General features: G+C 36.5%; 1 pseudogene; it reads left to right on the top strand.

Moving 5' to 3' along the window:
* Nucleotides 1-1,950: 1,950 nt before the first annotated feature.
* Nucleotides 1,951-2,884, top strand: LOC121433265 (annotated as a pseudogene).
* Nucleotides 2,885-11,675: the final 8,791 nt, after the last annotated feature.

The following is an 11,675-nucleotide window of genomic DNA, read 5'->3' as shown; positions in this document are numbered from 1 at the left end:
GCTGTGAAATTGAAAAATAATGGGCAGAGGCTTATTGGGAAGCTTGGGGAGAGGAAATCGAAGGGAGAAACTTGGTGGTACTCTTTATAATCTCGAAATTAAGCAAAATAGAAAACTTAATAGAATTACATTATGATTGATAAGAAAAGAGTCAGAGTCCTTGAATTCATCTACACAATTAGAGAGTTACTCAAGAAGGCTGGAGAGATAACTCAGAAGTTAATAGAATTGCCTGCCTTGCAGAGGATCAGGGTTTGATGCCCAGAGCCAACATGGTTTTCTCAACTGTCTGTACCTCCAGTTCTAGGGTACCCCACACCCTCTTCTGGCTTCTACAGGAACCAGGCACACACAAGGTACAGTACACACAGCCGGGAGAAACACTTAATATGCACAAAATAAAAGTAGTTTAAACATAGTTATTTACTCTATTCTATTTTAATGTATTTTTTTCTTCTTGTCGTCAGTAGCCTGCTAAAGGAAAAAAGTGACTAGTGTGTATCTTACACTGCTGACTAGCAACTAAACATAATTATTCAAAGCATTTTAAAATAAGATGGGCTTTGTACTTGAAGTATATTTTGAAACTCCATTGAGTTTTATTTTCCTTTATTGCTAAGAATGAAAAAGAAATGGTTTGTATTTCCTTTGACAAACGGTTTTTAGTACTTGAAATAATCTCTAAATCTCGGATTTCAACAGCTAGTGCGACGTTTACATTGATGATTGGGACCATGCCTAACTGACTTGGTGTTCTTCCTCAGACTCAGCAGGTACCCTAAAGTGACCCCTCCCCTTTGGTCTGTGGAAAAGTTCTCTCTCGTCCCCCTCCCTCTCTTTGACAATGCTCGACTTCTCCTAGTAGATAATGAGAAGCAGGTGCACTTGAGTCAAAACTCATTAAGATGGAAATCATCGGAGGCTCGTGTTTCCTCTCTGTGTACCGTGTAACAGATACAACACTCTCACATTCAAGTAAGTTTCCGTGCCCAAAGTGTTGCGCAGATACAGCTAATGAGAAATGCATGGTGCTAAAAATGAAATCACAATGGCGTTGCTTCTAATCTATCCACTTTCAAAAGCATAACTAAATGGCAAATTCTCCATAGCCAGTCACTCATGCATTTCGTTTGTTTTATGTAACTCATTTTAGAAAATAAAAAAAAAGATATGCAAAAAATTTTCTAATCTATGAACAATTTGATAAAATTGCTGACAAGGATTAACTGTTTTAGGAGTTTAAAATACATATAGTAGAAAATATATCCACAAAGAACTTCAACTTAGTATAAATTGCACAGTGACAAAAGAGATTCATTTATAGCAAATCTCAGCAGAGTCTAATAATCTTGCTACTTCCTTTTGCAGTGAATTATATACAGTATAGAAAACTATATATAGATATCTTCCCTTAGCACCGTAATTATGTCTCTTTTGATATAATTATAGCATAAGTTAGGATCTCAATTTCAAATTTCTTGTATATTTAATTTAAGTATGTAAGTTCATTTAGACCCTTTAGTATATAGACCCATTTATGTTTCTATAGGAGCATTTTATCAAGTTTAGAAAGTATCTTACTCTCTATTACTCTCTATTTTGAAAAATAGCTCAAATTCTTTACAATTGTTTTAAATCCTTGAAATATTAAATTACTTATACTTTGCTAATGTTATTTACAAGGTACATTTTAGGGTCAAAATATAATAAACTATTATGTTTAGGGTACAAATTTTTATATTTTGAATAGCATATTTATATTCATGTCCTAAGTAATATTGGACTAGGCTTTTTTCTCTTATCGTTTTAGTATTATTTTAGCTCAGTACTATTATTAATATCTTCTATATCAAAAACAAAATGTAAGTAAAACATTTAAATTAAATTAAAACACATGCCACTATAGAAGAATTAACAAGAGTCCTGAGCTTGCAGTTCCAGGTTTTGGTTGCTGCGTCCTTGGCTGGCGTCAGAAAAATGGCTACAAACTTTCTAGTGCACGAGAAGATCTGGTTTGACAAGTTCAAATATGACGATGCGGAGAGGAAATTCTATGAGCAGATGAATGGGCCTGTGGCTGCTGGCTCCCGCCAGGAGAATGGTGCCAGCGTGATCCTCCGTGACATTGCAAGAGCCAGAGAGAACATCCAGAAAACCCTGGCCGGAAGCTCGGGCCTTGGGGCCTCCAGTGGACATGCTGGAGATCATAGTGAGCTCATTGTACGGATTGCCAGTCTGGAAGTGGAGAACCAGAACCTTCGAGGCGTGGTGCAAGATCTGCAGCAGACCATTTCCAAGTTGGAGGCCCGGCTGAGCACTCTGGAGAAGAGTTCACCTACTCACAGAGCCACAGCCCCCCAGACCCAGCATGTGTCTCCTATGCGTCAAGTGAAGCCCCCAACCAAGAAGGCCGCCACACCAGCAGAGGACGATGAGGACAATGACATTGACCTGTTCAGCAGTGATGAGGAGGAAGAAGACAAGGAGGCGGCCCGACTACAGGAGGAGAGGCTTCTGCAGTAAGCAGAAAAGGCCAAGAAGCCCTCACTGGTGGCCAAATCCTCCATCCTCTTGGATGTCAAACCTTGGGATGATGAGACAGACATGGCCCAGCTGGAGGCTTGTGCGCATTCTGTCCAGTTGGATGGGTTGGTCTGGGGGGCTCCAAGCTCGTGCCTGTTGGCTATGGAATCAGGAAGTTGCAGATCCAGTGTGTGGTGGAAGATGACAAAGTGGGCACCGACTTGCTAGAAGAGGAGATCACCAAGTTTGAGGAGCATGTGCAGAGTGTCGACATCGCAGCTTTCAACAAGATCTGAAAATCGGAGAGTGTGTGATTCATGTGTGTGAGGACCTGCTGAGATTAAAGACTGAGACCCCGCAAAAAAAAAAAAATAATTAACAAAAATTTCTTTGTAGAGTATTTCAATTCCGCTAGATACATGTATAAATGAATGAATATATAAATGCATATTTATTTATATATTACATGCAAATACGTTCTGCTATATCCCACATACATGAATTTTTTGTTTTGGAAGCTTTATAGGAGCCTAAACTCTCATGCTTATTCTTTGTAATTCATTTCACTTTAGTCAATCAATCTTAACATATTTTTACCTTGAGCTTAAATTATAGTCTTTAATAGCAGGTAATACTTCTGCTGTCACTACTGTATGAAATGTTATATGTTTTGTTGCTCCACATTTTTCCCTATCAAAATTTTTATTTTAGTATTGATTTTTGTTATAGTGTCTTGGTAGAGACAGGATAAATATATATTTTGACACAAATAAATGTAATGAATTATTCCACAGTGGAGACACACTTTGTTTTATTTTATTCATCCTGGAGTGTTACAGCAGCCTTTGGAACAACATAGGACTCTTAACTAAATGATTTATCTTTTAGTGGTCCTAGCTAACTTGGTGGTTAAAAAGAATTGTGCTCCACATATCATTTTAAAAAGTTTCCTGTTACAGTTTAGAATAATTTTCAGTTATATAAAGAAAATGTTTTCAAAGACAAATGTAGTCCCTACATTAAGAAATTAATAAAGTGAGCTCTGTAATTTGTCACTTAAAAACAAAAATGTGTATTTTATGCACATTATGTATGACTTATTTGCCCTCTTGTAAAAATATTGATACTGGCTGGATAGAGAGCTCAGTTGTCTTTGATCCTAAAGAGCTTATTCAGATTTGATGGATTTTATCCATCTGAAGAAAAGATGCCTGTGATAACACACATAGAGTTATGTAATACATGATTATATAAATCAATGAATATATAAATTAATTTAAATATTTGTATAAATAATGTGAAAAAATATATACTAATGAATGTCAAGGCACTTAACATGGAAATACAAGCAGGAAACTCTAATGTAGTCTGAAGTTTGAAATAACAGTTATTTCTAGCTTCAGAAAAATGTACACAAACTTCCTTCGTAGATCTATTTTGGACTGTAAGCTTCATTTTATTATTCAAAAATAGCTAAACTTAGTAACTCATGCTTTTCTAGTACAAGCTGTAAGCTAACAGTTTTGAAATAAAAACAAGCCTTTCTCTATAAGTTGCTTAATATTTATTTCAAGCTTAGTTTTATTATATCATTCAGAAGTAAATTGGTTTCTGATCACAAGTGATTAGATTATTAATCACACTCCTCCTTTGTATTATTTTATATAATTTACAAAGTGAAGAATTTATCTAAATGTAAAAGTGCAAAACAAAAAAAGAAAACAATATAGAAGGACTTCTAAATGTCAGGATACAAACATGATTCATAAAGTAAGAATTGAATAGCTGAAGTACATTTAAAAGTATTAAAAATTCCTTTGTGAAGATATTATGAAGAAATGAAAAACAAGCTACAAACTGAAAAAATGCAAAACTGTGCTTGAGAAACAATCTTCATATAAAATATACCAAGATTTTTAAAAATTTAATTGTAGCAGGACAAATAACCTCATTAAAAATGGACCAAAGAAAAATCTCCACAGGTATCCCAACAAAGAAGATATAAAGATAAAAATGTCACCTTAAAAAAGTTATTATAAAGAATGTTATTAGAAAAGTACAAAATAAAGTAAAATGAAGTAAAACTATCCACAGTTAAGATGGCCAAAATCCAGCTCTGACTGCACCAAATCTAGGCAGCTGAGTAACAAGAACTGTCATTTATTCATGGTGTGAGTGCAGAATCCTAATATCATTTTGAGAGCAATTTGGCAGGTTCATGAGACGCTAAACACACTATTGTTATATATTCTTCCATTCATACCCTTCAGTGTGTGAAAAGGAAGAAAAAGCTATTTCTTCCCCCAAACATGCACATGAATGTTTCTAACAACTTTAACTTGGAAGTAGTAGGATGTCCTTTATTGGGGCAAAACATTACAGATCATCAGGAAAATAATAGAGGTGTGACCGAAATGGGGTCTTTATCCAAGAGTGTGTGAAGAAACCTCATGTACACAAACTAGGTGAAAGAAACCTAGGCTTCAAGCGACATCATGTTCCATGTGTGATATTCAGAAGAGCACCAATATAGAAAGACAAATAAAAAGGTTGGCGTTTGTAAGTTAACAACATATAAAGCACAGGGCTTGGTAGCACGGGGAATCTATTCTGAGAGGTAACGTCATGGTGGTCCATAGAGCATGGTAAATGTGTTAGAACCTACAAATGCTAGAGTGGACTATTAAACTGTGGACTCTGAAACTGTCTTGATCTAAGCTCATAAATTTAATTTAGTTTTCTATGAACATTTTCTATATATTCAACCCTACTGAACATTTTTGGTATTCTTAAAAATAAGTCAGAATTTCTTCTTGTATATTTGAGTTTCGCTGAAAATTGATCAATATTTTGAACTCAAATTAATCATAATATAAGTAAACGTCCTTAGTTAAGTCACTATGTCAGTTTGTAAGCAGAGATTGCTTGTTCATTTCCCAGCCACTCAGACCCAAATAATCACACAAAAACTATATTAATTACAACACTGTTCAGCCTATTAGCTCAGGGTTCTTATTAGCTAATTCTTACATCTTAAATTAACCCATTTCTATTATTCTGTGTATTACCACAGGGTTGTGGCCTACCATTAAGGTTCTGGCTGGCGACTGGCATTTTTTTTTTTCCTTTGGCAGCTGCATGGCTTCTCCCTGACTCTGCCTTCTCTCTCCTTATATCTCTGTTTGGATTTTCTGACTGTCTTTACTCTTCTAAACCATTGGCCCAAACAACTATACTGATCAACCAATAAAGGCAATACATACGCAAAAGGACATCCTATGTATGATTTTTTATAGGACTCATCTTTTGATTATTTCATTTCACTTTCTATGACTAGAGTATAATAATGCTTCAATTAAGCTTCAAATAGTAGACACATTTTTAGTTTTAGTACAACATATAGGAAAAACAGTAGAAACTGCCATCATTTTAAATAAAGGAGAGACAAACTTATCAAAAGTAGACAAGTAAATAATAATAATAATATAATAATAAATAATGTGGTTTACTCTCAACATTTGTTGGTGAATATTCTGCTTCTTAACTACAACAATATCACAGCATATGAATAGGAAATTAATTATGAATTCAAATTTTAGAAGATTTAAATCTTAAAATAACCAAAGTGGATTCTACTTAAGCAGCATCTGTTCCCACCCACCACCTCCTTTCTGGGTTTTTTCTTCTCATCGTGTAAAGAAGTGGAGATGGAGGACGGACGGTTGGCAGTGTTGTTATGTGCTATACCTTAAAGCTGAGGATGAAAGTGATGTGAGTTACACTGTCTCTAAAGGACCGATTGAATATTCTACAGTAAAGCTGTTCTTTAGTAAACATAGAACTCATGCTCTATCTTAAAATAGAACGTGAAATGCAGTTAACAGCTTCTCATAACAACCCTTCTAACAAGGTTTTGCTGACCATACCTTCCTAGGTTTTCATCACGGCAACAAATATGGTTTGTTTACAAAATATATAATCTGCTCATTTTATTTCTCGTTGTAATTCGTTGGTGTTTCTCACAGTTCCATGCCATGGTTTGATCCTTCTCTATGCAGTGAATATATATTCCTCTCATTAGTTAATAATAAAAGCTGTTTGATCAATAGCCAGGAAGGATGAGGTTAGGCAGAACAATCATACTGAGGACTTGTAGGAGGAGGGGCGGAGTTGAGGGAGATGCCAGCCAGCCCCTGAAGGAACAAGATGTATTAAAGCACAGGTAAAACCATGAGGCATGTGGCAAAACATAAATTAATAGAAATGTGTTAATTTAAAAGTAAAAGCTAGTTAGTAATAAGCCTGAGCTGTTTGACCAAGCAGGTGTAATTAATAGTAAGCCTCTGAGTGACTGTTGAGAAGTGATTGCAGGATGTGGCAGGACAGAGAAAGCTTCATTTACAGGACCATATGAATTCATTACTATTTAACTCTACCACATACAATATAATAAATGGCAAATAAACACTTCAGATAAGATGACAGTTGCCATACATGATTTCAGTTTCCAATGTGTTTTTATTAAAGCAATATTTATTTTTTATGTTGCATATAAAAGTGTTTGGTTACATGTATGAATACACACTGTATGTATGCCTGGAGCGTGAAGATCTCTGGGAACTTGGATCTCCTGGAGTGTTGTGACCTCCTGAAATTAGTTATGGATGAGTGTAAGCTGCCATTTGGGTACTGGACCTGGGCCAAGGTTCTTTAAAAAATGAGTATGCCATTTGAATACCTGAGCCATCATTCCAGTCACCAATATTTTATTTATTTATTTTATAAAAAATATTTGTTTGTATTACTGAAATTTCACCTACCATTAAGTTTTTGTCACATTTTTTAATGTCAGGACAGAGTTACCAAAATGTGATTAATTGCTGATATTAGACTAATGGAAGCTACTCGTAAAATATTGGCCAGTGTATTTAATACCTTCTAAAAGACCCCCAAATTTCACAAAATGGAAGGGAAACTGGTTGTATTGGTGAAACTTTTGGGAGCCATCAGTAATACAAGATAATATTTTACTTTTTCATTGTGACCGCAAGTTATTCATGGCCCAAACTGGATCTATACCAAAGCAAATTATTCATCTCTATAGCATATTCCCCTTTAAATGTAAAGAGACATTTGTAAACAATATTTGGGAATATTGGCATAATTTCTCCAAACTGCTTCCTGCTGATTGGGGCTGCTGTTAATCAGGTCTTTTATGGTGCATCCTGTGTGCTAGGTTCATCTCAGTCAAGAGTAGGGCAAAGTAATTATGGGGGGTGTTCACGGCAACCTTCCGGGGTGGGGGGGGTCTTATTCCATCAAACCACACCACTTTGGAAGCAATCCACAGGTTCTCATCCTCTGTGGAAACAAGAACAGGAAGTAGTTGAGAGAAAGACACTCAAATTCCCTAAATGATTGTTTGCTGGAGGAAGTGGTGTTCCGGAGCTTGTCCGCCATTGTGTGCCCAATGAGCAGGAACAAGCGACATGCAGGAGGTGAGCTTGAGCCCCTTACATGATTTCTGAGTGTGAGCCCACTTCCTGGAGTCCCCACAAGCAGCAGCAGCTGGAGACTGTTGTGTGTGCTCTAGGAGAGGCCCAGAAGGTGACAGCAGGGCAAGGAGGCAGATGTCCCTGACTCTGTGGTGCAAGCGGCGCCTCACTCCAGCCCAGATGTTACCCGGCTTGGTGGAGTCTCCCTGGATGAGAGAGAGTTCAGGATCACTGCGGCAGTAGTGCCTGATTTGGAATTTTCGTCAGCCAGATGACTGTTGTGGCTATCTGGCACAGTGACTCTAGGGCATTTTCTAACTTATTGCTATCATATTTGTGCAATGTCCATGCCAGTCCAGAACCTTGCTCTAATTATATAGAAAAGGCACCGCTATTGGGTGCTGTGGACCCCCAGACCCTGAATTTCCTGTAAAGAATTTGTTTTCCAATGCTTGCAAATAGAACTCAAGTCTGGCACAAATGTTGTAATTTTACTGTAGAAGATTTAAAGACACTTCCACGACTATAAAAACCTTGATAATTTTTTTTTTTTTTTTGGATTTTCAAGACAGTGTTTCTCTGTAGCTTTTTTTGGTTCCTGTTTTGGAAATAGCTCTTCTAGACCAGGCTGGCCTTGAACTCACAGAGATTCGCCTGGCTCTGCCTCCCGAGTGCTGGGATTAAAGGCATGTGCCACCACCGCCCGGCTACCTTGATTAATTTTTGCATCATTAAATCCTTCAGAAATACTGATTCTCAATTGGTCTATTCTGTGAACTGTTCTTGAGGAATGTCCTGTAAAACTAATATTCTTCCCAGTAAAGCTAAACTTATTAGTGTGTTTAAAGAAACTGGTACTTTGCTTTCCCTTAAGGTATCTAAGTTTTATCAGAATATTTCTCAGACATGCATTTTGTATCATTTTTCCCAAGTACAATTTAGGCTTTCTAAGAATGTTTGTTTAGGTTTATTATTTCCTCAAGCTTACCACTTTAAATTCTACTTTTATTCTGCTTCAGGTTCTCTGATTATTTAAAGGGCATTATTTCTCTTGCTTATGTTCCATTTCATAAACTTTCTCTATAAAAAAAGTAACTCTAAGAAAAAGCTCAATGTAATCTTTCAGCTCTTCCTCTTTCCTTTCTAAGTGGCTCTTGTTAATATTTTATTCTAATCTGCATTTCTATAAGGATCATATCATTTATTTTTCATTTCTTGCTTAATTTTGCACTTCTATTCTCTTTCTTTCCTCAACTGTGTTGACTTATCTTACATTTATTTTTCTGCAGCATTCTTTTTAGATATTTTTATATTTTTGGTTCAATGTATTCTAAAATCAAACCCAAGTAATCCCAATGGGAGTATGAGCTACATTTTACCACTGACAATCGACTTAGGGAGCAGAATATTTATCAGAACATATTTTGAGTTTTAAACTTTTGCTAACTTTTCACAGAACTTTTCCTTAGATTTGGCTCTCAAAATATTTCACTTTTAGCCTTTTGTTGACCATTCTCATACATCAAGAATACTAGTGATATTCATCTATCTACTTATCCATCTATGAACATACACACACACACACACACACACACACACACATATATATATATATGTATATATATATATATACCTATATAAGGATATAGATGTCCTTAAGAAGGTCCTTAAGGCATGGCAGTAGGAGGAACTATGACCTTGTTGAAGTAGGTATGGCCTTATTAAAAAAATGTTCTTTACTGTGGGGGTGGGATTTGAGATCTCATAAGTTCAAGTTATGCCCAGTGTGGCATACTGTTTACTTCTCCTGCTGACTGACCAAAATAAAGAACTCTCAGATAGTTCTCTAGCACCGTAAGTGCCTTCATACCCCCATGATTCTGGCTATGATGATAATGAACTACACTTCTGAAATGGTAAGCTAGTCTCCGTTAAATTGTTTCATTAATAAGGTTGCCATAGTCATGGTATCTTTTCACATCAATAAAATCTCTAAAATACTGATCTTTTAGTAAAATGCAAAAAAAAACATTACTAATATGATTTGAAAGGCAATTTCACAAGTTACAAAGGAACTTTTCTAACAAGGAACACCTATGGGAGGAACAGGGTGCCCAATTGCCAGCATTGGCAACACATGCAGTTACAGCATCATGCAGAGTAAGAGACAGTATACAGCTGGTAAAATCTGGGTTCTCATGATCAACTCACCATCCAGAGCTGGATCAATCCATTCCATATTTTGTTGTGTTCTAAGTCATCCTAGGCATGCCAGGGTTTCCATTTATCCTATAGGTAACATAACTTGCAAACTTACTCTTAATAGTTGGCGCTGTTCATCCCTTGTCTTTATGTCTATCGCTCTTAACTTCTTGGGATATTGGCATAGCTATTAAGAAATGAGGTAACAGTGGGTTTCTATGATTCTGTTTCATTCCCTGTTCCTTGAATTTTCCCATTAACTCCTGCTACCATCTATTTGATAGCATTCTTTTAAAGCTCCCACAGTTAAAATAATTCTTTCCAGAACAGTTATACAAATATGTGTCATGAAACTTCATGACGCAGTGACCATTTCAGGGCAGCAGTATGGCTAGCCTAGTGAAAGCAAGGAAAGCATGTAGCATACATGCTCCCTGGGTCATGCCCAGACTTATAAAGTGAACTCTTCACAGGCTCTTGACAAGTGGATCAGGGTCTCCATTGTTCTTGCCACAGGAGAACCATTTATGCTATTTTTGGTCATTGTTGCCAAAGAAGTCACATGGCTCCGGAAAATGTTGATTGATTTTTCTCCCTTTGCAGATACTATAAAAACTGATCTTTCAGCAGACAACTTCCAGGTCAGTTGCATTTTTATTCCTTCAAATCTGTACCTGAACTGTGTGGGGCCTTTAGCAATAGCTTTTTACCTTCTTGTGCTGGTAGGCAAGAAAGGGTAACAGAAACAGCCTATATTGCTTGGGGAGTCTCATCAATTCCCCCTTACTGACAAGGTGAAGGGAGGCTTTCCCAAACCTTGCACTGGAGTTTGGATAGATTGTCAGGCATAACTCCTTTCTGTATACCATCATGACTTTCTCCTGGGTGGTCACATGTAGACCAGTGCAATTAGCACCATATTTGCCATCTTATACAAAAATCAGCTGAGAGTGGACCAAAGAACTCAGTGTGAAACTTGAAACACTACATATCTGGAGAAAACATGTGCAGTGCTATAAGAAGACAATGTTTGACAATGACTCTATTCTCTCAGTAATTAAGGCCATCAGTTGACCAATGGAACCTAATGAAGCCAAATAGCTTCCATGCAGCAGTGGAAACTACTTATCAAAGAATAGTTCCTTATAAAGAGAAAGCCGGCAGAGTGGGAGAGAATCTTTGCCAACTATACATCTGATAGTGGAGTAATATTCACAGTACACAAAGAACTAAATGAAAAAAAAATCAAGAAACCAAATGACTCAACTAAAAAAATAGACTGCTGATTAGAAAAGAGAATACTAAAGAAGAGAAATAAAAATGGGAAATAAATTCATATGTTCAAGAATCTGAGCAATTAGGGACATGAAAACCAGAAATGCTTTCAAGTGTTATCTACCTCAACCACCATGACCAGATCAAGAAAACAGTTGACAACAAATCTTGGCAAGGATG

This window comes from Microtus oregoni, unplaced genomic scaffold (assembly GCF_018167655.1).
Source record: "Microtus oregoni isolate MIOR12 unplaced genomic scaffold, Mior012 000037F_ref0000500, whole genome shotgun sequence".
Classification (NCBI taxonomy): Eukaryota; Metazoa; Chordata; class Mammalia; order Rodentia; family Cricetidae; genus Microtus; species Microtus oregoni.
The sequence above is the reverse complement of the archived record's forward strand: the minus strand, read 5'-3'. Positions and strand labels throughout refer to the sequence as shown.